Source organism: Lissotriton vulgaris, chromosome 1_1 (assembly GCF_964263255.1).
Source record: "Lissotriton vulgaris chromosome 1_1, aLisVul1.2, whole genome shotgun sequence".
Classification (NCBI taxonomy): domain Eukaryota; kingdom Metazoa; phylum Chordata; class Amphibia; order Caudata; family Salamandridae; genus Lissotriton; species Lissotriton vulgaris.
The window spans coordinates 867,174,982-867,202,092 of NC_141685.1; positions in this window are offsets into that span (position 1 = coordinate 867,174,982).

Consider the following 27,111-nt stretch of genomic DNA (forward strand, 5'->3'; position numbering starts at 1 on the left):
CTAGTAGTACTTGATACCCTACAATTCTCGCAGTCATGCTGCCATTGATAAGAAAGCCCAAACAAGTGATCTACATCTACACCCTCATCTTACATACATCAAGCATATACATTAAAAACTCCTGACAATCTTGCTGATTATTTTCAGAGAAGTCTGTTTGCCCTGAACATTCATCTAACAGATAACGAACTTCAGACACACTTTCTACTTTTGTTCGATCACTGCTACATTTCTCGAAAACAGAATTCAATAAACAGCATAAAATTTGTTCTGAATTCAACAGAATCTGTTCTTTTAAACTCTCTAGTGAAAAGAGAACATTAACCACTACATTTGCATAGCAGTTGACACCAGAACTGTTTTCAAATTGAAAACCGACAACATCTTCAACAGAATCCACTTTCTTTCTGCTAACAATTTTCGGTTCATTAACTTTTAGTCTTTTTGCAACAACCTCCCTACTATTACTGATATTTCTACGTTTGCGGCCTACCACACGTTTCTCAAACAAAGGATATTGAGGCAAATGTGGCGCATACTCTCTTCTTAACCTATTGTATTCCTTAACACAATCTAGATCCGCACAAATGTTTGTGACATCACAGTCAATCAAGTACAATCCTGATAAAGTTCTTACTCGTGACAATGCCACATATGCCATACCCTCCTTGAACACAGAACTGCCAATATTCACCAATGCACTGTCTACACTTAAACCTTGCGATTTATGAATTGTTACCGCATATGCCAAGCAAACAGGAAACTGTTTACGGCGAACATATAAGTCTTTAACAAGCAAAAACCTAGCAGAATAACGACCAATTAGCTGTACTTCCTCAATGCCATCAAATTTAATTTTTAAAAATTCTATTCCATCTCTATTTCTGTACTTCTGAAAATCAACAACATTACCCATTGATCCATTTACCAGACCTCTTTCAACATGTAAATTTCTTCTCAAAATGATTCGGCAATTTAAACACACATTCAAAGTCTTTTCAAAACCCGCTGTTTTAGATATAGTCTTCTCTAATGAATCCAATTTTGATTTCAAATTTTCTGACAAAATAATTGTTGATCCCATGTGCTCTATTTTGTCAATAGCTTCAAGTTTCACAATCTCTTGCTTTTCTAAATTCAACATTTTGTTGTTGAAGATGGCACATTCTGCAAGAGTTGGCATCAAACATATTCCGGATTTCTTCTCAGTAATTTTCTGAAAAATATTCTCAGCCACAATCTCTTGTTCGGGATATAAATTTGAAAGTAATCGTGCATTCAAAGCTTCTTTTCCATGCTCGGTCACTTTTCCAATTCTAATATCTTGTAGAATATTCTTGTAATCTTCATCTTTTGCCTGACGCATATTTTCATGCAGTTCAGCATAATTGAAGTTTAACCATATATTGACGTTGCCAATACTCCCTAGGCACTTCCTGGTATCTTCATGTGTGAGTATTTTGAACACAGGTTCTCCTTTTACTGGTGTCAGCTGCAGAAGATCTCCGAAAACAATGATGTGTTTGCCACCAAATAACACATCATATTCAGTTTTAAGTACTTCTTGCATTCTCAAATGCACAAAGGCAAGCATGATATTGGAAACCATGCTTACTTCGTCAATGATAAGTAGTTTCATTTTCCTCAAGACTCTTGAAACTTCAAAGCAAGCATCCCCAGATAACTTGTGATATTGTAATTTGTTGTCATGCTCCACCGGCAGCATCAGTAGACGATGCAAAGTAATACCTTTAATGTTATGTGCTGCAAGTCCAGTAGGAGCGGTGACAACACAAGACAGCGATGACTCAGTCCTTTCCTGCAAATAGCATGAAATTGCTTTAATAAGGAAACTTTTTCCAGTTCCCGCTTCTCCACTCACATACAGTCGGACAGGCTTCAACGATGTACATGAGCACTCTTTCTTCTCATGACTTAATCCATGCTCAATTTGCTTGGTAACTTCTTCATATATTTTCCTCTGCTCAACATTGAGTTGTTTTTCCAAGTCTTCTAAGTTAACTGAATCCTCCTGAGCATGTGCCATGGCTCTTTCCACTTCATTCATAGCAGTGGCAGCTTCATTTTCGATAATAGGTCCTCCAAGTGGATCTTGACTCAATGAAACAGAACTCTGACTGTCCTGAGAACTGTCTCTGGCAATCTCGGCTGCAATCGTTGCTTCCTGCTCAATTTCCAAAGTTAGCATTTCTTGATATTTAGGAAAAGCAGGACATTCTATGGACTCCTTGGCTGCATTGAAAGAGTCTTCATAACAGAGGAAATCTCCAAGCAGTTCCTCTTCTGCACGCCAAGGCTTGAAAAGTTGCAAAAGTGCTAAATGGAAAAACTCCTTTGTTTCTGAAGATTCGCCACTCAATTTTCGATGGTTTACTAATTGGCATTTTCTTTGCTTGACCAGGCATCCCTCACTTCCAATTACAGCATACACTCCTTTCTCAATATCTTCTTTGATGTTCCTCTTGAATATATAATTTTGTAGAACCTCATATAGACAAACATTCTCAAGGTGACTGCTTCGATTTGGATAATATGTATCCAACATGTTGGTCTTCAAAATGTCGGTACTGTTTGGTTCCTTTTCTGCCAAATATTCAATTTCCCGGACAGGTTTTAGAACCCGATTTCGCGTTGCAGCAAGACCAAGACTCGCCCAAACAATACTCCTGGATTTGGCATAGAGACTTGCTGAAGACAATCGATCTGAACATTCGTAAGCTCCGATTTCTCGATGCGACAACATCTTCAGACTGAAACTGTACAACTTCTTGCTGAGGCTCTTTTCATGGGAAATGTCCTCCCACATATCCTTCAGTTCTGTCTTTTCTTTTTTGGTGATGTAAGATGTCACATACCGAGCCACATACAGTTGTCACCCACAAACTGTATATCCATGTTAGCATTCCACATGGACAAAATCACTGGGTTGTAGTCGTTTATGTACTTGGACTCTTCGTTCCTTTTCAAATTGTATGTATTTTTGGGTGATTTCCTCGTCACATTATGTCGCAGTGAAGACATCAAACTGTTCACTTTTCCTTTAGAAATCACCGGTCGTGGAAAGTTGAAACGACATTTGGTGTAGAACTTGTCCTTGTTTCTGAATTTACGACGACAGTACTTTCCACAACGATGGCTTTGGAAACGTAAAACTTTTTCTCTTAGGCTTTTCTTCTCCGTTGCGTTTGGAACAGCACACGTAGAATACTGTTCTATGAAATTCATCACTAAGTCATCCGGATCTGTTCCAAATTTAGGTGCATCCTTGATCCACAACAACATATGTATATGAGGAGCACCTCTTGCTTGGTACTCCTTTCTCCAGAAGAAATCCAACACCTCTCCAAGAGGTGGATTCTTCTTATTTGTGATGAAAGACATCATAGCTTCAAATCTATGATTGAAGTACCTGCATACATTCACAGGATCCAAAGAACACAGTTCTCCAGGTGTCTTGAATTCAATGTTTTCAATATTTCCATTTGCCTCTCGTAGAAATTCAAGTAAGTCTTCCCAGCCATACTCGGCACAGCTCAGAGTGAGGAACCATGTCGGAGTTCCTAAGTTCCTCAGCATACATTTTAAATCACCATGACGACGGTACCAGTACTCATTAGTACCACGCTGACACGCCATGAGATTAATTAAGTGAGAATCCAAAATACTGTCTTGGACATTGACTTTATGCATAAAGTCCCTTGCCGAGATATTTCGCATCTGTATACCACTTTTTAAGATGTGGTTAACTGCATATGACAGTCCAGACAGATCGCTTTCAAACAGGAGATGAAACAAATATGGAATGCATTGACGAAACCTAGGATCGTCTGCATACAATCGTAAAGTCCGGTATTCAGACGCAGGAATTTGATGAGGTCGCTCATCATATCTTCCTCCTCGACCTGTGGGAAATAGCTGTGGGAAACACCGAGCTTCCAAACTTTCCTCCCAAACACTAATGGGACTCCCTTTAGCTTGTTTCATTTGAAACAACTCAATAGCATTCCCCATGACTTCCTTGGAATGCAAAGGATGAACACTATAATGTTCATATATTTCTTCACTTTTAGAGGCCTCTACTTTCTCAATTTGGCCAGCACACAAATCGCTATCCTCTTCATCACTTACTTCCTCTTCTGCAACATATACATTCTTATAGTACTTATTATTTGTCTTCAAATACACTGTTGCTTTTTTGACTTTCCTAACATCCACTAAATCTTGCCATATTTTCTTATTCTTTGTCGGAACCCCATTAACTAAGATAACCAGAGGTTCCTCTTCCACTTTTTCTATTCCAATTGTGTTAATGTTTTTGTTCAAATCTAGAGGCAAATAAACAACTCTTCCCTTTAATCCTCGCTGTAAATCTGCTGGAGGCAACTTCCCTGTCTTTGGCTCCATTCTTACAATAGCCTGAAAGGGATGGATACTTTGAATCAAAAAACATTCATAAGTATTTAAATCCTTCAATTCAGAAGGAACCTCAACCAATTCCAGATTATTATGTACTGCCCTAGCAGGCATCTGGTTTTGGTTTAATTTATTACAACAATAAGTACACACTCGTTGATCCGATCCTAAATCAAAATAATTTTCTACCATCAAGTATGTGGCAAAATCCTTCCATTCACTATTATTTTCCCTTTCACTTTTTGCATATAAATCCACTACTTTAGTCTGATTCTTATAATAAGTGCGTCGACAACATACACAAGTGAAATTAGGCCTCTCACTTGATTTCATCTGAAAAGTGGCAATTTCCTTCTGAAAATTATCTGTACTGGAAACCTGTACATTATCTTCAACATTACCCTCTACTTCAGGGTCAATTTGAACATTCTCATCTTTACTACTAAAGTAACAAAACTCAATTTCTTCACAAATATTCTTCACATCTATTTCTGAACCATGCAAAAGAGCAGCACATATTTGTTTAAGCATAATTGCTGGACTCTTAGGATAATACAACATTCTCACTAATTTTCTCACTTTATTATGATGCACTGCTACCATCCTGAAATGATGAAAAACACTCTGGCATACTCTCCTGGAAAGACAAGCCAGTGAATGACCACGCAAACCTGTCATTTGTCTCACTCTGCAAGGATCTAAATTTTGCAACAACTTCATTTTCTGCTTCAAACTTTTCTTATTAAATGTCCGTATAAAATCACAAAGCAAATTGATGGAAACCTGTCGCACACTGCAAATAGAACTACACTTCCAAATGTACACAGGACCCTTAGGACGTCTTCCTAAAACCTCATCACTTAGCACCTCTTCTGTCTCTGTTGTCACAAGTTTTTCCTTTTCAACTGGACAACCATCCTTCACTTCATAAGCTCGACCACTGGTGTCAACTTCAAACATCAAATCATTATCCTGAAAATAACTCTCCTCATTAAAAAATGCCTCAGAACTTGAACTATGCATCCATTCTCCGGAAAAAACTTCACAAAAGTTACTACGATTTACTACTCTCTTCCATCTACTGTTTGTTTTGAAATCAGAAATTACCTTGCTTAGTTTCCTAATTCTATTGATTACCAAAATAAACAACTTCCGCTTAATTTCAAAAGCATGATCAATAATTTTCTCTACATTTTTCTTCTTCTTATAAAATGCCGCTTTCTGTTGGCCTTTTTTAATATTTTTTAATAAATTAACTATTATCCTGTTACGGAACATTCGATGTCGAATGACCCTAAACTGTTGTTTCCTTCTACTATCATGCACAGAGTTATCTCTTCCTCTACCAATAACATTTTTGATGGGTCTTTCCTTTCCATTTAAATTACTCTTCTTTTTCTGAACTGAAACATTTTGGCGAAAAATACTTTTTTTACTAAAAATACTTTTTAAGAATGATTTTGTGCTCTTACCCGGAGCTTTCTTGGTGTTTTGATAAGTATTTGGGGAAGAGGACTGCTGCAATAAAACATCATCCTGCTGTCTTTGACGTTTTCTAGCTTTTCTTATTCTATTTTTTGTAGGCATTTTTCAAATTTAAAAAAGATCTGCAGTTGAATCTGTGGAAAAATATAATAAAAAATGTTATTAAGCACTATTACCAAACAGTAAATGAATAACAGTCATCAAAAACTTAACGTCCTACTTATTATTTAACATAGAAAATCTTTTGCACCAGCACTGCATCACAAGGACATTTTCAGTCATTTCCTCTTGAATGCAGATATTCAATTGATTTATGTGCCGTGTTTATAAACGATTTTTTGAAATCAATTACATTTCTGGATATGTACTGCTAGAGCTTTATAGGTTGCTTTGGGTCATATTTATAAGGCATATGAGTGTCTATAATGTTATTTTTCCTTTTTAAATGGAAAGCGTTGTTCATGGTGCAAGTTTCTTATAAATACGCTCCCACCTGCGAAACGGAACTTTGCGCGCAGAAAGCTGATTGGCTCTCCGGTGTCTGTCAACATTCTAAACAGACCGGAGCGGCCGCCATCTTATCTCTCGGTAGGATCGAGAGAGAAGAAGAGGTGAAAAACGAAGGGGGAATTTAATGAAAGGGGGCAAGGTATACCCCTCTTGACCCCCTAGGAATGATGTTGGGGTTTTTAAAGGGTCCCGTGGGGAAAATAAAAAAAATATATTTTTCACGGTAGAAGCGCTTTCCGAACACCGAACTGGGCCGCAAACTGCTGGCAAAACGGGAATAGGTATAAGGGAGTGCGGGAGACCATTTTGTGCTTCGTTTTAATTAAATTACTAAGTATAAGGGGGTGCGGGAGACGTATCCTAATCCCTTATATTTTCTGAGGGTGGCTGAGAAGGCTCATATATGTTGATACATGTGTTCCAGCGGCTCTGCGTGAACTTTTTTTTTTCTTTGCTGCGTCACGTCTGTTAACGTTCGATTGGAAGGAAATCGGGAAGTGTTGACAACCAATTTGTCAGTGCGATAAAATATTTCGTTATAAATGAATCCTTATTGATAAACATTGTCTGCGCAATCTTGTCTTTTTTACAATGCCATAATTTTGTCGTGCACGGCAGCCATTTTAGATGCCAGGCCGGTCCCAGGCTATCACCTAGCCCCAGCTGTAGAGAATCCACACATGCCAACCCTCCCGATTCAGGCGTCAGACTACTGATTTCAGTGCTAGTCTCCCGCCTCCCGATTCCTGCAACCAAAAACGCGGGGGTATATTATGAACCACTAGCGATAACTTCTTTAGAGACAAAAATTATCGCCGCACATCGACGATTTTTATCGCAGATAAACCTTGCTATTAGCAAGGTTTATCGCAAATGCGATAAAAAACGGCTGCAATGCATGAATATCGCTGAAAAGTCAGCAATATTCATGCATTATCCAGCAAATGCTCTTAGCCATGTTATCCACCTCTCATTAGATAACATGGGTAAGAACTGCTCGCAAATGCGATAAGAAGCGGCCGCAATGCATCAATATTGCTGAAAAGTCAGCGATATTCATGCATTATCCAGCATATGCTTTTAGCCATGTTATCCACCTCCCATTGGATAACATGGCTAAGAACTGCTCATGGTCCCATGAGGAACGCTTTCCATTTAAAAAGGAAAAAATAACATTATAGAAAAGAATCGTTTTTAAACACAACATATAAATCAATTGTATACCTGCATTCAAGAGGAAATGACTGAAAATATCCTTGAGACACATGAAAGCGTTTTCTGGAATGCCCTAGCACCATTTTTTGGACATTATTAACATGGCTATGTAACTCCCATAATCAAAATCTAAATTTGCCAAGCACAGGTGGGAGCGTATTTACAAGACACTTGCCCCATGAGGAATGCTTTCCATTTAAAAAGGAAAAAAATAACATCAATTACACTCAAATGCCTTATAAATATGACCCAAAGCTCTAGCAGTACATATCCAGAAATGTAATTGATTTCAAAAATGGATTTTAAAAACAACATATCTGTTTCAGCTTACATAAGAGACCATGGAATGGGCTTCATATACAACAATAACTTGTATTACTGCATGCCAGAATGCTACACCGATTATGCAATTACAATTTCTCAAAGTAACAAAATCTATTTCTATATCACTACAGACAAAGCCACAGTTTAAAAACACATCTTTCTTCATCATTTTCTCCTTAGCAAGGTTTATCACAAATGCGAAAAAAACGGCCGCAATGCATAAATATCGCTGAAAAGTGAACGATATTCATGCATTATCCAACAGATGCTCTTAGTCATGTTATCCACCTCCCATTGGATAACATGGCGAAGAACTGCTCGCAAATGCGAAAAAAAACGGCCGCAATGCATGAATATCATTGAAAAGTCAGCGATATTCATGCATTGTCCAGCAAATGCTCTGAGCCATGTTATCCACTTCCCATTAAATAACATGGCTAAGAACTGCTCAGAGCCCCATGAGGAACGCTTTCCATTTAAAAAGGAAAAATAACATCAAAGACACTCAAATGCCTTATAAATATGACCCAAAACAACCTATGAAGCTCTAGCAGTACATATGCAGAAATGTAATTGATTTCAAAAACTATTTTTATAAACAACGTATCTGTTTCAGCTTACATAAGAGACCATGGACTGGGCTTCATATACAACAATAACTTGTATAACTGCATTCCAGAATGCTACACCGAATATGCAATTACAATTTCTCTAAGTAACACAATCTATTTCTATATCACTACAGACAAAGCCACAGTTTAAAAACACTGCTTTCTTCATTATTTTCTCCTTAATTCATACTATTCTCTATCTAAAATAAATAAATCTTTTCTCACCTTAGCAAATACTTTTTGAGTTTTGAAAACAGTCTCAGAAATACACCAAATTGTCTTCAGCAGAAGAAAAACGATGCACTCCAGAAGCTGCAGCTATTGAAAGCACAGAAATACAGATATTCATTTCACATATCTCTCATATTAGCCAATCATAACTCTTCCCTCACTTTTTTCATATCAAAACCCTTCCCCCCTCTGCCCTCTCTGCCTTTTTTCCATAGCAACCACCTCCTGGAAGACCTCTCATGTTTGCAAATTCACACAACAATGTTTCAATTGAACTCTGAACTCTCAGTGCACCTGCGTATCCAGTGCAATCTTTCATTAAAAGTTTCTTCCTTGACCATTCAAATTACATCTTTCAAAGAACACATCCATGCACCCTAACTTTATGTTTTCAGAAATGGAAATACACCAATCACTCCTAATGAATCATTAGCATTGGAAATCCACAGTTTTTTTTCTTTACAAACTCCTACTGTTTCAACTGCCCTTTCATTACCACACTTCATCTGACTGCAGCACAACCTTCTCCCACCATGTTTAACGTCTAGATTGTTGGACATAGTTACATCCACTGGGCTCAAAGGTATGCCGAGAACAGAAATTTACACAACCTCAATTTACAAGATGTGGAAATTAAGTGGTTGGGCCAAAGAGGATTAAAATGTCACCAATTGATACCATTGGTGAAAACCTTTATGCATTTGCCAAAACCTGACCTGTTAATTGTGCACTGTGGAGGTAATGATTTGGGCACTTTGACAGGAGTAGGTCTGGAAATGCTATTAAAGGACACCTTTGAGCAATTAATGGCACTTTTTCCTCAAACTGCCTTGGTATATTCCAATATATGCCAAAGACAGAAATGGAGGTGGTCCAACCAATTTTGTCCACAAATTGAGAAATCGAGGAAGCATGTAAACAAATCTGTTTCAGCTTACATGAGAGACCATGGAATGGGCTCCCTGTACAACAATAACTTGCGTTACTACATGCAAGATATCTACAGAGGAAATGGAGTTCACTTCTCAGATGAGGGCAACAGAATTTTCATTCTGAATTTAAGAATGTGCATTGGTACCTACTTATAAGTACCTAAATGTACCATAAACCCAAAAGCTCTTCTCAGAGCTACCCTTCATCTAATCACTCACAATTATTATTTTTTTCTAACTTTTTTCGCTAATTTTCCACAAAATACGCTCCCCGGTTCGCTAACCGAAAGCTAACCTCGCGGAATTTTTAAAAAAAATGTTTTTTTTCCGCACATTTAAACCTCCTCAGCCACCCTCAGAAAACCTAGGGGGTCAAGATAAGTCTACTGTGCCCCCTTCTACACATTCTGAACATTATTTGCCCTCCACCTTGTATCTTAATGCGACCGAAACACAAAATGGTGGACTCCCGTGACGCTTAAGGTTCGCTAACCGGGCCGCTTTCCGGAAAGCGGTCCTAAAAAAAGGTGGGAAAGTAATTAGCAGAAAAACGACTAGAGACACTCTCACCAAATATAGATTACCTCATACTACATAACAATCCCTTTCATTCTCACAAATTTGATTGAAATTTCATTTAGCCATTTAGCCTGTACACCTATCTAAATACCCTGAGGTAAATTACTTCACAAAACACATCTAAAATATTAGAATTGACAACCAATGAAAACTTTACTTTCATTTACAATTTTTATTACCTGACATTTGATTGGTTATATACCTGAATATATATAAAGGAAGAGAAGGAAACACAGCCATTTTCACTGCTACTTCCTGAACTACATTTCAAGAGCCTTTTCACCTCCCTGTAAAGTTATTTGATAATTTGTAAGTGGCACTTTAAATTAATTTGTAAAAATGTTTATTGATAATTATTTACTGACCCCCTGCTATAGTTATAGATACAGATAACCTCCTCTGTTACATTTATTGATTGACTTACACTTCTCTGCTATAATTATGAATTTACTTACTTTAACTTCACTGTTAAAAAAACAGAACGACATGTCTGAAATTAAACCCAACAGTGCCCTAAGTCTTCTAATATAATTTTTTTTTAATGCAATTTACAGCAAAAAAATGGAAGGGGAGCAAGAAGAAACTAATGTTTCCTTCGAGATTACATCCGAAGACATTGTAACTGAAGAAAATGTGGATGAAGATTTTATGGATCAATCTTTTGACGAACAATTTATTCAAACCTTACAAGAGACAGAAACATCCATGTTCGACGAGATACCAGATGATATAATGCTGGAAGTTTTAATGAACTATGAAAATAATAAATAATTTTTTTTTAAATCAAAATAAATAAATAAATAAATAAAACGAACAAAAACAACAAATAATTAACATACAGTATTAGAAAAGTCTATCATTCTTTTATCCTTAAAGTACGCTGCCCAGAACGCTTTCCGGTTCGCGAACTTGGCGCTTACCACGCAAAAAAAATATATATATATATTTTTTTTTTGGGACCCTCCTAGGCCCTTTTAAAACCTCCACATAAAACCTAGGGGGTCAACGAGGATCTACTATGCCCCCTTATGGTGTTTTTGCCTCCTCTTGTCTCTCGATCCTACCGAGAGACAAGATGGCGGCCGCTCCGGACTGTTTAGAATGTTGACAGACACCGAAGGGCCAATCAGCTTCGCTTCGCAAAGTTCCGATACGCGAAAAGTTCGCTAACCGGATCGCTGCCCGGAGCGCTGTTACAGATATATATCTTGATTTAAACGGTAATTTCTCAAAATCCACTGAAGCACATATATTGAGACCTAGCAAAGGCACATCGGGCTAACAGTCCCTACAATTTTGCCAAGTTTCGTGAAAATCCATTCAGCCGTTCGGCCTAAAAGTGAGTCCAACCACCCTATGGAAATTAACATGGGAAAAACGCGTTTTGGGACCCCCCTTTTTTCTCGGCCCCCCCTTGACGACCCCCCCCCAAATTTTCAGGGGCTGCTCAGAAACAAAATGTGCCATTTTCCTGAAAATTTCAGCCGATTCCGTCCACAAACGCTAAAGTTATTAGACATAGAATTTTCAGAAATGCCATAGGGAAAAAATCCTAACTATATATACCTACTGGCGACCGCCAGTAGGTAATATATATATATATATATATTACCTACTGGCGATAGCCAGTAGGTATATATAGTTAGGATTTTTTCTCTATGGAACTTTTGAAAATTCTATGCCTAATAACTTTGGCGTTTGTGGACGGAATCGGCTGAAATTTTCAGGAAAATGGCACATTTTGTTTCTGAGCAGCTCCTGGAAATTTGGTGTGGGTTCGTCAAGGGGGGGCCGAGAAAAAAGGGGGGTCCCAAAACGCGTTTTTCCCATGTTAATTTCCATAGGGCGGTTGGCCTCACTTTTAGCCCGAACGGCTGAATGGATTTCCACGAAACTTGGCAAAATTGTAGGGACTGTTAGCCCGATGTGCCTTTGCTAGGTCTCAATATATGTGCTTCAGTGAATTTTGAGAAATTAACGTTTAAAACAAGATATATATCTGTAACAGCGCTCCGGGCAGCGCTCTGGTTCGCGAACTTTTCGCGTATCGGAACTTTGCGATGCGAAGCTGATTGGCTCTCCGGTGTCTGTCAACATTCTAAACAGTCCGGAGCGGCCGCCATCTTGTCTCTCGGTAGGATCGAGAGACAAGAGGAGGCCAAAACAAAGGGGGAAATGAAGGAAAGGGGGCAAGGTAGACCCCTTCTGACCCCCTAGGATTGATGAGGGGGATATTATAGAGCCACGCCGGGCCCAAAAAAAAAAAAAAAAAAAAATCCGATTTTTTCGCCGTAGAGACGCGTCTTGGTACGCGAACCGGGCAGCTAACCGGGAAGCTAACCGGCAGCGTAACGGGAGTCTGAGGAGGAGCTAATTGGCTGTCAACATTGTAAACAGTCCGGAGCGGCCGCCATCTTGTCTCTCGGTAGGATCGAGAGACAAGAGGAGGCCAAAACAAAGGTGGAAATGAAGGAAAGAGGGCAAGGTAGACCCCTTCTGACCCCCTAGGATTGATGAGGGGGATATTATAAAGCCACGCGGGGCCAAAAAAAAAAAAAAAAAATTCCGATTTTTTCGCCGTAGAGACGCGTCTTGGTATGCGAACCGGGCAGCTAACCGGGCAGCTAACCGGGAAGCTAACCAGCAGTGTAACGGGAGTCTGAGGAGAAGCTGATTGGCTGTTATCATTGTAAACAGTCTGAAGCGGCCGCCATCTTGTCTCTCTGTGGGATCGAGAGACAAGAGGTGGAAAAAAAAATGTGTAAATGAATGAAAGGGGTAAGGCAGACCCCTCCTGAACCCCTAGGATTGATGAGGGGGCTATTAAAGTTCCCTGGGGGGTGAAAAAAAAAATTGCGATTTTTCGCGGTAAAGGTGCTTCCTGGTACGTTAACCGGGCAGCTAACCGGCAGCGTAACGGGAGTCCGACATGTTGTGTTTTTTGAACGTTTGTGATATGTGCACGTGTGGATTTTGTCTAATTAAGGTTAAAAAAATATATATATATCTTTAAGCGTGTTCTGGCGCGCTTACGTTTTGGGTTTGGTTTGCGCTGCAGAGACGATATGTCACGGTTATGCGATGCATCATGAGGCGTCTCACGGGCTAAAGAATATATTTTACAGCCATAGATATTAGCTTTTAAAAAACCAATGAAATTCACAGAAAAAACCATAGGTTATAGACCATATATAGTTAGGAATTTGCATTTACAAAACCTTGAAAATTCACTGAAAAAACCATAGGTTATAGACCATATATAGTTAGGGATTAGCATTTAAAAAACCTTATTTTATTTGCACAAAACCATTGAAATTCCATATATAGTTAGTTGCACTAACTATATATCGCGGACCCGCAATCCACTGCTAATGATGTCACATATTACATCATTCATGACATGGTCAGTGACATCACTGATGACATCACTGATGACATCTCAAATGACATCACTGATGACATCACTGATGACATCTCAAATGACATCACTGATGACATCACTGACATCTCATTTGACATTACTGATTACATCACTGATGATATCATTTATGTGATAATATATCTTCAGACTCTAATATAACCTTAGATACACTCAGTGTAAACAGGCACTCACAGACTGTCACACATCCATGGAGTTACTCACACACCTAGTCAGTCATGCAAAGAATCAATCACACCTCCATTTCCTCAACTATACAGTTATACACACCTTACTTATTCAAACATATAGTAACACATATTTACTCTCTTATACAATCCTTGATACAAGTTCACAATGATTCATACAGCCACTCTCACATTCACTGGCTCTTATGTTCAGTTATTTATATATGTCAACTCTCACATGGAGTGTGTTTTACATATGTACTTACTTTGACATGTAGAACTGAGATATCCATTCACTCACCAATATACTCATGCACACAGTCAACTGTCCATACAGCTGTTTCTACATGCACTTTTGAACCCATACACCTAGGGAATCAACTGCTCACACATCTATGCACAGAGTTATACACCTCCCAGCCACCCACACACATACTCAGTCTCCTATACAAATACTTGGGCAACCATTCAATAACCCATATAGTTACTGATATAGCTACTAATTTAAACATGCAGCAGTTTACAGAAGAACATAAATAATGATTGCCAAATTAAGACACTTTAATCACTAACCCATGCACTCAGTGAGACACATTTAATCATTCTCTCATACAGTCAGTCATGCACCTACTAAATCCTTCATCCAGACACTTATACATCCACTCATTCTTCAATATGTAAGACATATTTTAACTTTACAGAAACATACAGTCACTGGGTGTTGTCATCAGTGATGTCATCAGTGATGTCATTTGAGATGTCATCAGTGATGTCATCAGTGATGTCACTGACCATGTCATGAATGATGTAATATGTGACATCATTAGCAGTGGATTGCGGGTCCGCGATATATAGTTAGTGCAACTAACTATATATGGAATTTCAATGGTTTTGTGCAAATAAAATAAGGTTTTTTAAATGCTAATCCCTAACTATATATGGTCTATAACCTATGGTTTTTTCAGTGAATTTTCAAGGTTTTGTAAATGCAAATTCCTAACTATATATGGTCTATAACCTATGTTTTTTTCTGTGAATATATATATATTTGTTTTAACCAATAGGTCTTGGCTAATTCCTGAGCTAAAAAGGGCAATTAAGCTATTAAGTGGGAAAGGATAATCACTTGTAAGTTATGTTTTATCTGTTTACAGCCACAACCTACTGAAGACAAGAATTGATTGGTAGAAAAATAGCTCATCATAGCTAAATATTGTTCCTAGCAAAATCAAGGTCTCAACTGTACAGGGGGGAGATAGCGGCCTGCAGATAACGCTCGGTCGGGAGCTCTGTTTCACCAGAGCAGCGTGTGAGTTAAAAGGCGCTTTCCAATGCAATTATGTTTAAGCTTTCCGAGCAATTATAGGAAACTTTGATTAAGTGCCCCTGAAAAGAAACACCTACCTTGTGCTGAACTGAGGACTGGCTGGAAGTAGGCTGTGAGCTGTGAGCTGGAAGCCATGGCATGATCGACGTGCATTGGCGTGGCTATTCTGAGCAGGGCGTCCCGTCCGGAATCAGGGTCGCGGCTCTCGGTGCGAGGCAAAGCTGCCGCAAAGCGTTTGTCAGGATTCCCTTCCTGTTCCAGGGCACAGAGTGCAGAGTCAGCAGCAGCGGCAGCGGCAGTCAGGAAAGTGGATTAGCATCGGTCTTGGGAAAGACATTCCATGACCAGACGAGGACGGGGGCGAAACACGAAACCGAAACCATTAAAATTGAAACTAAACTCAAACCTGAAAAGAAAAACGATTTACTGAAAGCCAATAAAAATAAAATGCAATAAAGAAACAATGTCCTGAGAGGTAAAGATCTGTAGACAGTTAAAGCATGCATGCACATAGCATTACTAGCAAAGAATGAAGGAGAAAATTTGTTGGTATGACAAAAGATAGTTAATCATCTTTATATGTTACATTAATTTCATGGTCAGATTTTATACAGTTAAGAAACAGCACAGCAAAAATACAATTGGTGACAACCATATAAAACTTGGTGCAAAAAAGTGTGCAAAGTGCAGGTGGCGACGCAAGTGAAGGTGAACAGCGTGGACGGCGCACTGTGAATAAAGTGCAAATATTTTACAGTGAGTGGCTCAGAAGTAGATGTGACAACGTGATATCACAATGGTAAAAGTTCTTTCAATTAAATGTAGAGCCACAATGAGGAGTGCGCCTTTAATTCAGACTGTTAGGTCGACGGCGTTTCGATGATTGTAATTTCGGATCGTCATCAGGACTGGGTTGTCTGACTTGGGGCGTGCTGTAAGGAAAGGGCGGAGGTTAGGAGTGGAGCTATGGGATTGGTGCTTAGCTTTGTTATGTTATGGAGAGTGAGGTACCTGTAATCTGGTCCAGATAGTAAGAATCAGCTATCTAGTAGTTAATCCTCGGAGGGAAAGAGCAGTCTGCAGCAACTTGTGCTGACCAAATCCTAGTTGGTCGGAGGATTGCAGGTGTGCACTGGGGAAAGTAAGGGAGCATGAATTATGCTTGTTTCTCAATGACAGACCCATCAACACACAACAGTGGGGCCCTGGCTTGTAGCGTGATTGTGCGAGCGCTAGAGGTGGACATACCTTGTTAGATCAGTGATTTAATCGGCTGTCTGTATCAAGCCGTATGGAAGCACGAGCGCTGTTGGAAAGGGAGAGAAGAAGCCCTTTTAATAAAGTCTGGTATTTGGGGAGCATGGCTTGTAGCGTGGTCGTGCGAGCGCTAGCGGTAGACATACCTGGTTGCATCAGTGCTTTGATCGGCTGTATGTGTCGAGCCGTGTTGAAGCACGAACGCTGCTGGAAAGGGAGAGAAGTAGCCCTTGTTTAGATCTTGTATTTCAGGGACCATGAAGGTTCGAGGGGGTTGGGGGGGTAACTTGAGTTTGAGGGGGTAGACCTCGATACATAACGGTGTCTACCTGAGTGAATCGGCGTGTCCGGCTGCTTCACTGGATGCGAGCGTCTCAAAGCCGGTCATCGCGAGTGGTGTGAATGTAGATTCCGCATTGGGTGGAGCTAGAGCCGGGGCAGGGGGCGTGAGAGGGTTGTGTCTGTACGCGTCAGCGTGTACGTAATGGAAACGGAGGTCTGTCTGGGAAGGAGGGGCGTTGCCTAGTTAGTCCGTGTAAGCGCCAGAGGTGCGAGTTGGATTAAAAGCTTTTTACAAACTTTTTACAAAGAAGGTATTAACATGGAAGTGACTATTCAGTGAAAAAGGCACATCTAAAACATATGACAAGAGAGGTTCGTGACGGAGCAACCTGTGGTTAACTAAAAACATGTACAAATGATATACAAATAACGTTTACACCCTTGGTCAACAAGATTCAGAGTTTGTACAACACACTATTATACATATTATGACTAGAGCTTTTCGTAGATGGTAATAAATTACTGTAGTCGCCTTTATGGTGTAGAGACATGTGGACATGTATACCAGTGGATGGGTGTATACATTTTGGGGGGCAATGTTCAAGCAGAGGCACACTCGATGTGTAAACTCGAACAGGGAAGTAGAGATACAGAATTTGGCTGAGAATTACATAATGAGATAAATTGCTGCGCATTGGTATGATCAGGTAGTGACGGTACTGTTCCATTCGTCAATGGTATTCAATCCTTTGTTGATCGAATCGCAAATGGTCATCCATTTGCATTCCTCCTTGTTGAGAAGAATCTTAATGTCACCACCTTGGATGGGTAGAATGAGTTTTTCTATCACTTGCCAGTGAATGTCAGTATCCAGATGGTTCTGTTGCAAGTAGTGAGATACCAAGGGGGCTGTCAGTGTCTTGCAGTTAATGCGACTCTTGTGCTGGATGATGCGCTGTTTGATCATTTGTGTAGTTTGCCCGATGTAGACAAGGTTGCATGGGCACTTGATCGCATATATGTCGTTTTGAGATCTGCAATTTGTGTGTTTCGTTAGTTTGTGTGAGCGACCATTAGCTGCAAATTTTTTAGTGTTCGTGGTCAAGTTACATACACTACAGATTTGGCATCTGTAGTGTCCAACAATTGGATCAAGTCCCCAGGCTGCTGTGATGGTATTTTTCTCACGGTTGATTTGTGGCCAAGTAATAGCATGTACCAGATGATTAGCCAAATTGTTGCCACGTTGGTAGGAAAATAGAGGGTCTTCTTTGAAATGTTCATGTGAGTGCAATAAGGGCCAGTTTTTTCTGATGATTTTACTGATTTTTTTGCTGTGGGGGCTGAATTTGGAGACGAAAGGGATCCTGGACATCGATTTCTTGGGTTGAATGGTGAGGAGGTTTTCTCTGTGGCAGTACTACGCTCTTTTCTTTGCTTTGGTGACCAATCGTCTGGGGTATCCACGGTGTATACGTTTTTTGGTGAGAATGTCAGCTTCCCTGAAATAGTCATTCTTCCATTTACAATTCCGGCGGATTCGGAGGAATTGGCCGTACGGTAGTCTATCACGTAGTCCTCGTGGATGGTAGCTAGAATATAGCAGCAGGGTGTTTTTCTCAGTTGGTTTTCGGTATAAAGTTGTACCCAAAAGTCCGTCTTCTGTGTGGATGGTCACATCCAAAAAGGATAGGTCATTTTGTTTGCACTCGCTTGTGAATTTCAGATGTTCCTGTGAGTGGTTCAGCCAATGAATGAAGGGATGCAGAGTTTCAGTCGATCCAGTCCACAGTAATAGCACGTCGTCTATAAATCGGCGCCAGAGGTTGATATTCTGGAAAAACGGATTGACTGGTGTTAGGATCAAGGATTTTTCCAGATGGTGCAAAAACAAAATTGCAAAGTTCGGGGCAAAGCAAGCTCCCATTGAAACTCCTTTTATTTGTAAATAGTAGGTGTCTCTGTAAAGGAAATAATTGTTTTTCAAGGCTATCCGAAGGAGATTCATGATGAAATCTGTCGGAATCCGTGTAGGTTGAGGTCTTGAAAGTAAGAGGGTGTGAATGACTTGTAGACCTCCATCATGGGGTATGTTTGTATAAAGTGATTCGATGTCCAGGCCGGCTATGACTTGCACCTGCGTGTTGGTATCAAATGGCAAGTCCTCAATGGTATTGATCAGGTCCATTGTGTCACTAATGTAGGTGTCGGTTTCAGGGATAAATGGTTTTATTATAGAGTCTATGTATTTCCCCAGTGGTTCTAGGATGGAACCTCAGTAGTGATAATTACTATCCCCCCAACCTTGTCCGCTGGTTTTATAATAATGTCACTGTTCTCATTCAGCGTTTTCAGTGCTTGTTTTTCCGCCTAAGAGAACAGTGACATTATTATAAAACCAGCGGACAAGGTTGGGGGATAGTAATTATGAACACAACCATATACGACCAGGAAATTAAAAGAAACTTGCCAATCAGGAACACTACCGACCCCTCCTCAAAGACCCCCTGGAGGATATCCGGACCAAAATACTATCCGTCACTACTGAGGCTATAAATAGAGACATTATCACCAACAAGGAATTTGAATTCTTCAACAGTGTCAGTCCTCGTACGCCAGTACTGTATGTCTTGCCCAAGATTCACAAAGACAGTCTTAATCCACCAGGCAGACCTATCGTTTCTGGATGTTGTTCCATCCTAGAACCACTGGGGAAATACATAGACTCTATAATAAAACCATTTATCCCTGAAACCGACACCTACATTCCTGACACAATGGACCTGATCAATACCATTGAGGACTTACCATTTGATACCAACATGCAAGTCATGGCCGGCCTGGACATCGAATCACTTTATACAAACATACCCCATGATGAAGGTCTACAAGTCTTACACACCCTCTTACTTTCAAGACCTCAACCTACACGGATTCCGACAGATTTCATCATGAATCTCCTTCGTATAGCCTTGAAAAACAATTATTTCCTTTACCGAGACACCTACTATTTACAAATAAAAGGAGTTTCAATGGGAGCTTGCTTTGCCCCGAACTTTGCAATTTTGTTTGTGCACCATCTGGAAAAATCCTTGATCCTAACACCAGTCAATCTGTTTTTCCAAAATATTAACCTCTGCCGCAGATTTATAGACGACGTGCTATTACTGTGGACTGGATCGGCTGAAACACTGCATCCCTTCATTCATTGGTTGAACCACTCACAGGAACATCTGAAATTCACAAGCGAGTGCAAACAAAATGACTTACCCTTTTTGGATGTGACCATCCACGCAGAAGACTGACTTTTGGGTACAACTTTATACCGAAAACCAACTGAGAAAAACACCCTGCTGCTATATTCTAGCTACCATCCACGAGGACTACGTGATAGACTACCGTACGGCCAATTCCTCCGAATCCGCCGGAATTGTAAATGGAAGAATGACTATTTCAGGGAAGCTGACATTCTCACCAAAAAACGTATACACCGTGGATACCCCAGACGATTGGTCACCAAAGCAAAGAAAAGAGCGTAGTACTGCCACAGAGAAAACCTCCTCACCATTCAACCCAAGAAATCGATGTCCAGGATCACTTTCGTCTCCAAATTCAGCCCCCACAGCAACAAAATCAGTAAAATTATCAGAAAAAACTGGCCCTTATTGCGCTCACATGAACATTTCAAAGAAGACCCTCTATTTTCCTACCAACGTGGCAACAATTTGGAAAATCATCTGGTACATGCTATTACTTGGCCACAAATAAACCGTGAGAAAAATACCATCACAGCAGCCTGGGGACTTGATCCAATTGTTGGACACTACAGATGCCAAAACTGTAGTGTATGTAACTTGACCACAAACACTAAAGAATTTACAGCTAATGGTCGCTCACACAAACTAATGAAACACACAAATTGCAGATCTCAAAATGTCATATATGCGATCAAGCGCCCATGCAACCTTGTCTACATCGGGCAAACTACACAAATGATCAAACAGTGCATCATCCAGCACAAGAGTCACATTAACTGCAAGACACTGACATCCCCGTTGGTATCTCACTACTTGCAACAGAACCATCTGGTTACTGACATTCACTGGCAAGTGACAGAAAAACCCATTCCACCCATCCGAGGTGGTGACATTAAGATTCTTCTCAACAAGGCGGAATGCAAATGGATGACCATTTGTAATTCGATCAATAAAGGGTTGAATACCATTGACGAATGGAACAGTACCGTCACTACCTGATCATACCAATGCTAAACAATTTATCTCATTATGTAATTCTTAGCCAGATTCTTTATCTCTACTTCCCTGTTCGAGTTTACACATTGAGTGTGCCTCTGCTTAAACATTGCCCCCCAAAAAGTATACAACCATCCACTGGTATACATTCCTCATGTCTCTACACCATATAGGCGACTACAGTAATTTATTACCATATAAGAAAAGCTCTAGTCATAATATGTATAATAGTGTGTTGTACAAACTCTGAATCTTGTTGACCAAGGGTGTAAATGTTATTTGTATATAATTTGTACATGTTTTTAGTTAACCACAGGTTGCTCCGTCACGAACCTCTGTTGTCATATTTTTCAGATGCGCCTTTTTCACTGAATAGTCAATTCCATGTTAATACCTTCTTTGTAAAAAGTTTGTAAAAAGCTTTTAATCCAACTCGCACCTCTGGTGCTTACACGGACTAACTAGGCAATGCCCCTCCTTCCCAGACAGACCTCCGTGTCCATTAAGTACACGCATACGTGTACGGACACACCCCTCTCACGCCCCCTGCCCCGGCTCTAGCTCCGCCCAATGCGGAAGCTGCATTCACACCACTCGCGGCGAACGGCTTTGAGACGCTCGCATCCAGTGAAGCAGCCGGACACGCCTATTCACTCAGGTAGACACCATTATGTATCGAGGTCTACCCCCTAAAACCCAAGTTACCCCCCCAACTTCCTTGAACCTTCATGGTCCCCGAAATACAAGATTTTAACAAGGGCTTCTTCTCTCCCTTTCCAGCAGCGTTCATACTTCAACACGGCTCGACACATACAGCCGATCAAAGCACTGTTGCAACCAGGTATGTCTACCGCTAGCACTCGCACGACCACGCTACAAGCCATGCTCCCCAAATACCAGACTTTAATAAGGGCTTCCTCTCTCCCTTTCCAACAGCGCTCATGCTTCCATACGGCTTGACACAGACAGCCGATTAAAGCACTGATCTAACAAGGTATGTCCACCTCTAGCGCTCGCACATCCACGCTACAAGCCAGGGCCCCACTGTTGTGTGTTGATGGGTCTGTCATTGAGAAACAAGCATAATTCATGCTCCCTTACTTTCCCCAGTGCACACCTGCAATCCTCCGACCAACTAGGATTCGGTCAGCACAAGTTGCTGCGGACTGCTCTTTCCCTCCGAGGATTAACTACTAGATAGCTGATTCTTACTATCTGGACCAGATTACAGGTACCTCACTCTCCGTAACATAACAAAGCTAACCTCCAATACCATAGCTCCACTCCTAACCTCCGCCCTTTCCTTACAGCACACCCCAAGTCAGACAACCCAGTCCTGATGACGATCCGAAATTACAAGGATCGAAACGCCGTTGACCTAACAGTCTGAATTGAAGGTGCACTCCTCATTGTGGCTCTACATTTAATTGAAAGAACTTTTACCATTGTGATATCACGTTGTCACATCTACTTCTGAGCCACTCACTGTAAAATATTTGCACTTTTTTCACAGTGCGCCGTCCACGCTGTTCACCTTCACTTGCGTCGCTACCTGCACTTTGCACACTTTTTTGCACCAAGTTTTATATGGTTGTCACCAATTGTATTTTTGCAGTGCTGTTTCTTAACTGTATAAAATCTGACCATGAAATTAATGTAACATATAAAGATGATTAACTATCTTTTAGCATACCAACGAATTTTCTCCTTCTTTCTTTGCTAGTAATGCTATGTGCATGCATGCTTTAACTGTCTACAGATATTTACCTCTCAGGACATTGTTTCTTTATTGCACCTTACCTACCCAGTCCTGTATTGGTATATGGGTAACACTCTTGTGAAACTCACACAATAAAAATAAAAGGTATTATATTTTGCACACAGATTGTTTGGGACAATTTAAACAGATGCAAAAGAAGATAAGACCTCTCCAGGCTCTAGGGGTGGAAACAGAGGAAAATAACCAGCTACTAAAGAATAAAGGGGCAGGAAAAGCGAACGTTGAATCACTGCAATCACCCATCGGCTACTTACTGCTGACAAAAGAGCAAGGGGTGGGGGGGAGCAGGGAGCAGCAGCCCCGGATATAATTGCAGGGTGCAGCAGATACCCCTCAGGGACGGTAGAAGGTTGAAGTGAAGAAAGGCGAGAAGGAGAAACTCAGCCCCAAAACATACCACAGACAATATCAGAGAGTGAGGGCAAAGGAAGGTCAGCTTACTGCCTCAGAAACCGTCAGCTTACCAAACAAAACCCTCTGTCTCTTCCAAAAAAGACTGTGACCCCTAGGAGCACAAGGAGGAAACAGAGAGCTCTTCCTAAACTAGTGGAACTCTCAGAAAATATAAAAACCAGAGGAACGAAACCAAAAGAACAAGGGACGCTACCAACAACATAAAGATTTAAAGTGACTCCCTCCTTAAGATCTTTCTTCAAAGTCCAACAGATGGTACAAGTGCGGGGGGCAATCTCTCACCTCATAGCAAGATCACCTCATCACTCTAATCCATTGACGATAATTTAAATAAACTCCTCCCGACAGATAAGGAACCAGAACTATGTATCTCTGGGGGGAGAGTGCAGATAACAAGGGAAGGAGAAATGTCGGATATACCTTCAGGCATGTCACCCCACACAGTTTCAAATGAGGATTTATCAACACAACCCATAGTAGAAGTCTCTGAATATTTTGTAAAGCCTGCTGATCAAGCTGGTAAGGAACTTTCGATAAACCACCAAACAGGGAAACTAATGGAAATCTTCATGGACAAAATGGATAAAATCATGGGAGAGATGAGGGAAAAATGTGCAGTATCTAAAGCAAACCAGAACAAAATACATGAAGTGTGTGAGACCCTAGACCAAAAATTAAATGATCTAGGAGACAGGGTTGTGGCAGTAGAGTCAACAATTGAAACTCTCAGCAAAAAGGTAGCTACAAACCAAAAAAGTATAAGCTCACTAAAAGAAAATGACCATGCTATTAAAGAGAAGCTGGAATCACTGGAGAACCAGGGAAGGAGGAACAACCTAAGAGTCCTGAATGTACCTGAAAACATGGAAGGGTCAGATACTAAGACATTTATCGTTAAATTATTTAAGGAAATCTTTCCATGGACCAAAGAGAGTGACCTGAAGGTGGATATCCAAAGGGTCCACAGAAATCCGTTCAGGAAAACCAAAGAAAGAAAAACACCAAGGAAATTCCTAATCAATTTCAAGACATATGCATTAAAGGAGAAAAGTTTAAGCAAAGGCTTAAAAAGTGGAGCTCTAAACAAAGACAAGTGGTCCTTCAGGATTCGTTCTGACATTTGCAAAGCCACACAAGATAGGCAGTGGGAACTAGGACAACATATGCAAGAACTAAAATCCCTTGGGGCAAATGTACAGATGAAGTTCCCTGAGGCCCTCAGAATAAAGTGGCGTAATAACATGAACAATATAAAAGAGCCCCAAGAGGTAGAAAATGTTATCCAACAGATAAAAGAGCAGGTTCAAATGGAAAAAATCTGATTAAAAAAGGAAAAAAAGGGACATCTGCCTTTTCAATATATAATAGTTACAGTAAAATAATCTGGTGAAATCGGAGCTCAAATCGGGTGGAAATCCTGCCCAAAAGAAGAAGGGAGGCTTCCTCAGGGAGGGGAACTCGATTCTCACAGATATTTAGTAATATAAATTTTGGAAAAACATGGGTGGGGCGCAAAATAGGGAAAAAAATCAGAATAAATATCCTCATTAACCAAAAATTAGGAGCTAAACAGGAGTTTTATAAATCAATTACTAGCCTAGATCAGGTTACTACAAAACCAAATGACAGATGTCAACGGAAAGAGTAGTTAAAGTCCTCTCCTGGAACGTTAACGGCCTTAGAACCCCAAGCAGACGAAGAAGAATCCTGGAATATTTAAAGGAAGCTGAAAGCGAAATCATTATCCTCCAAGAGACTCATCTTGTGAGCTCTGAGTAGGACCAAATAGTAAAAAAACTAACTTGGGTGGATGCTTGCATATATTTGACACAAGATTGCAATATAAAAGGGGTTGCAAATATTTTTTTAAAATCTCTTAAAGCCAAAATCGAGAGTAAAGTGGTAGACAAAAAGGGAAGATGGGTAGTGACCAAAATCAGAATAGACAATAATGTTCTTACTATAGCTGGCTATTATGGCCCAAACCTGGACGACCCGTCTCCTCTCCAAGAACTCTACACAGCACTCCTGTCAACCCCGGCCCCCATAATCGTAGGGGGTGACTTTAAACATCATACTCAATCCAAAACTAGATAGAACTCCATCAAGTAAACATATGAATCTACCAAAAATGAGAGAATGGCTAGGGAACTATAAGCAAGACTTGGGCTTGGAAGATATGTGGAAACAAAGAGGAGATAAAAGTCACCCTTTTATACACTGAAGAAGATCCGGGTGAAATAGCTAGCTTTATCTGGGCTTCTAAAAGCACGCGAATAGCCTGGAATAAATTAAGGAGGAGGAAAGATCAAGGTGGAATAGCAAGTCCTGATTTATATGAATCCTACAGATCACTTCAATTTAAGAACTTTAGACCCTTATTAAAGAAACATCAACTTTACCCAAACTATCTACAGAATCTGACGGACAGAACAGATCACTTCTTATATAGGTTTGGCCACCCAAAATTAAAAAAATAAATAAAACTAAAGATCTTATTTAATGCGGTAAGGCTTTGGAACCAGATCAGAAACAATGTAAATATACCGTACTACAGTACCATGGCACCGATATGGGATTCTCCAGGGACCCCAGAATGCCTGAAAGACTCCCTGGCAATACCATTAAAAAGAGCAGGAGTTGAAAATGGGGACAATTGATGATGGAAAACTCTATAATAACGTGGGATCAACTATACGTAATTACTGAAGCCAAGTTATCAAAATTCAAATACTATCAACTAACCAGTTGAGCTAACACGTTACTGGAAAGGAAAAACGGTAACAAGAATCTTGAAAAGGAAATGATAAAAATATCACCTGTGAAGAAAGAAATATCAAAGTGGTACTGGGCTTTCATTGGGGCCGGAGAAGAATATTTCTTAATACCGAAAGCAACATGGAAGAAAGACATGCCGGACCAAGAATTAGACTTACAGACCATCTGGCAAAGCTCTCTAGAGAAATGTTGGTCCTGTATAAAACCAGCTGCACTAAAGAGAAATTATATGTTCACCATACATACGGCATACTGGACCCCAAAACAACTATCAAAATTTAAAGGAACAAGCATAAAGTCCTGCCCTAAATGCAGAGAGGAGAAGGCGGATGACACCCACATGTTCCAGAACTGCCCCGCACTCAGCTACTACTGGCATGAAATTGGTAAGACGTTGACTACTGTATTGGGAACCCAGATAACTGTAAGTACTCCTCTCATTATCTTTGGGATATATAATATAAATAAGGTGGGCATGGGCAAGCTAACTAAAAAACAGGAAAACCTCCTATTCGTTCTGATACTGCTAGCAAGGAGGGAGATTTATATAAACTGGATTAAACCAACACCACCCTAGCACTCCAACTAGTCAAATTCTGTAGTAAGACATAACAAACTTGACAGGAAAGGGAAAAGCTCTAAGAGAGTAAATTTCTGGGAAATATGGGAACAACATTTTCAGATGGGCCATTAACTCCTCTTGGGTCCTCTTGGGTCACCGGAAAATAAACTTCCAATGATTAAAGCGATGACAATAATTCCAGACAGAAATCATTTCTGTCGAGTAGCCAGGAAGGCTAGCTCCCCATCCAACCTCCGGAATTATTGATAAAGATAAAGAGCTTTGGAGTTAACTGACTGGTCACAATTCCCAAAGGGATACTCCCCAAACTCAATCAAAAATAACGGGGCAGTGAAGGCACAGAACTCGGGACCACCAGACTCCTGTAGCCTCCTTATTCACACAATCGCATAATAAGGAAAAAAAATGTATATATATATATATATATATATATATATATATATATATATTTTGTTCCTAAATCCTGATGAAGGCTCCTTTTGTACAAAGTCAGTGAAAATAAATGTTGAA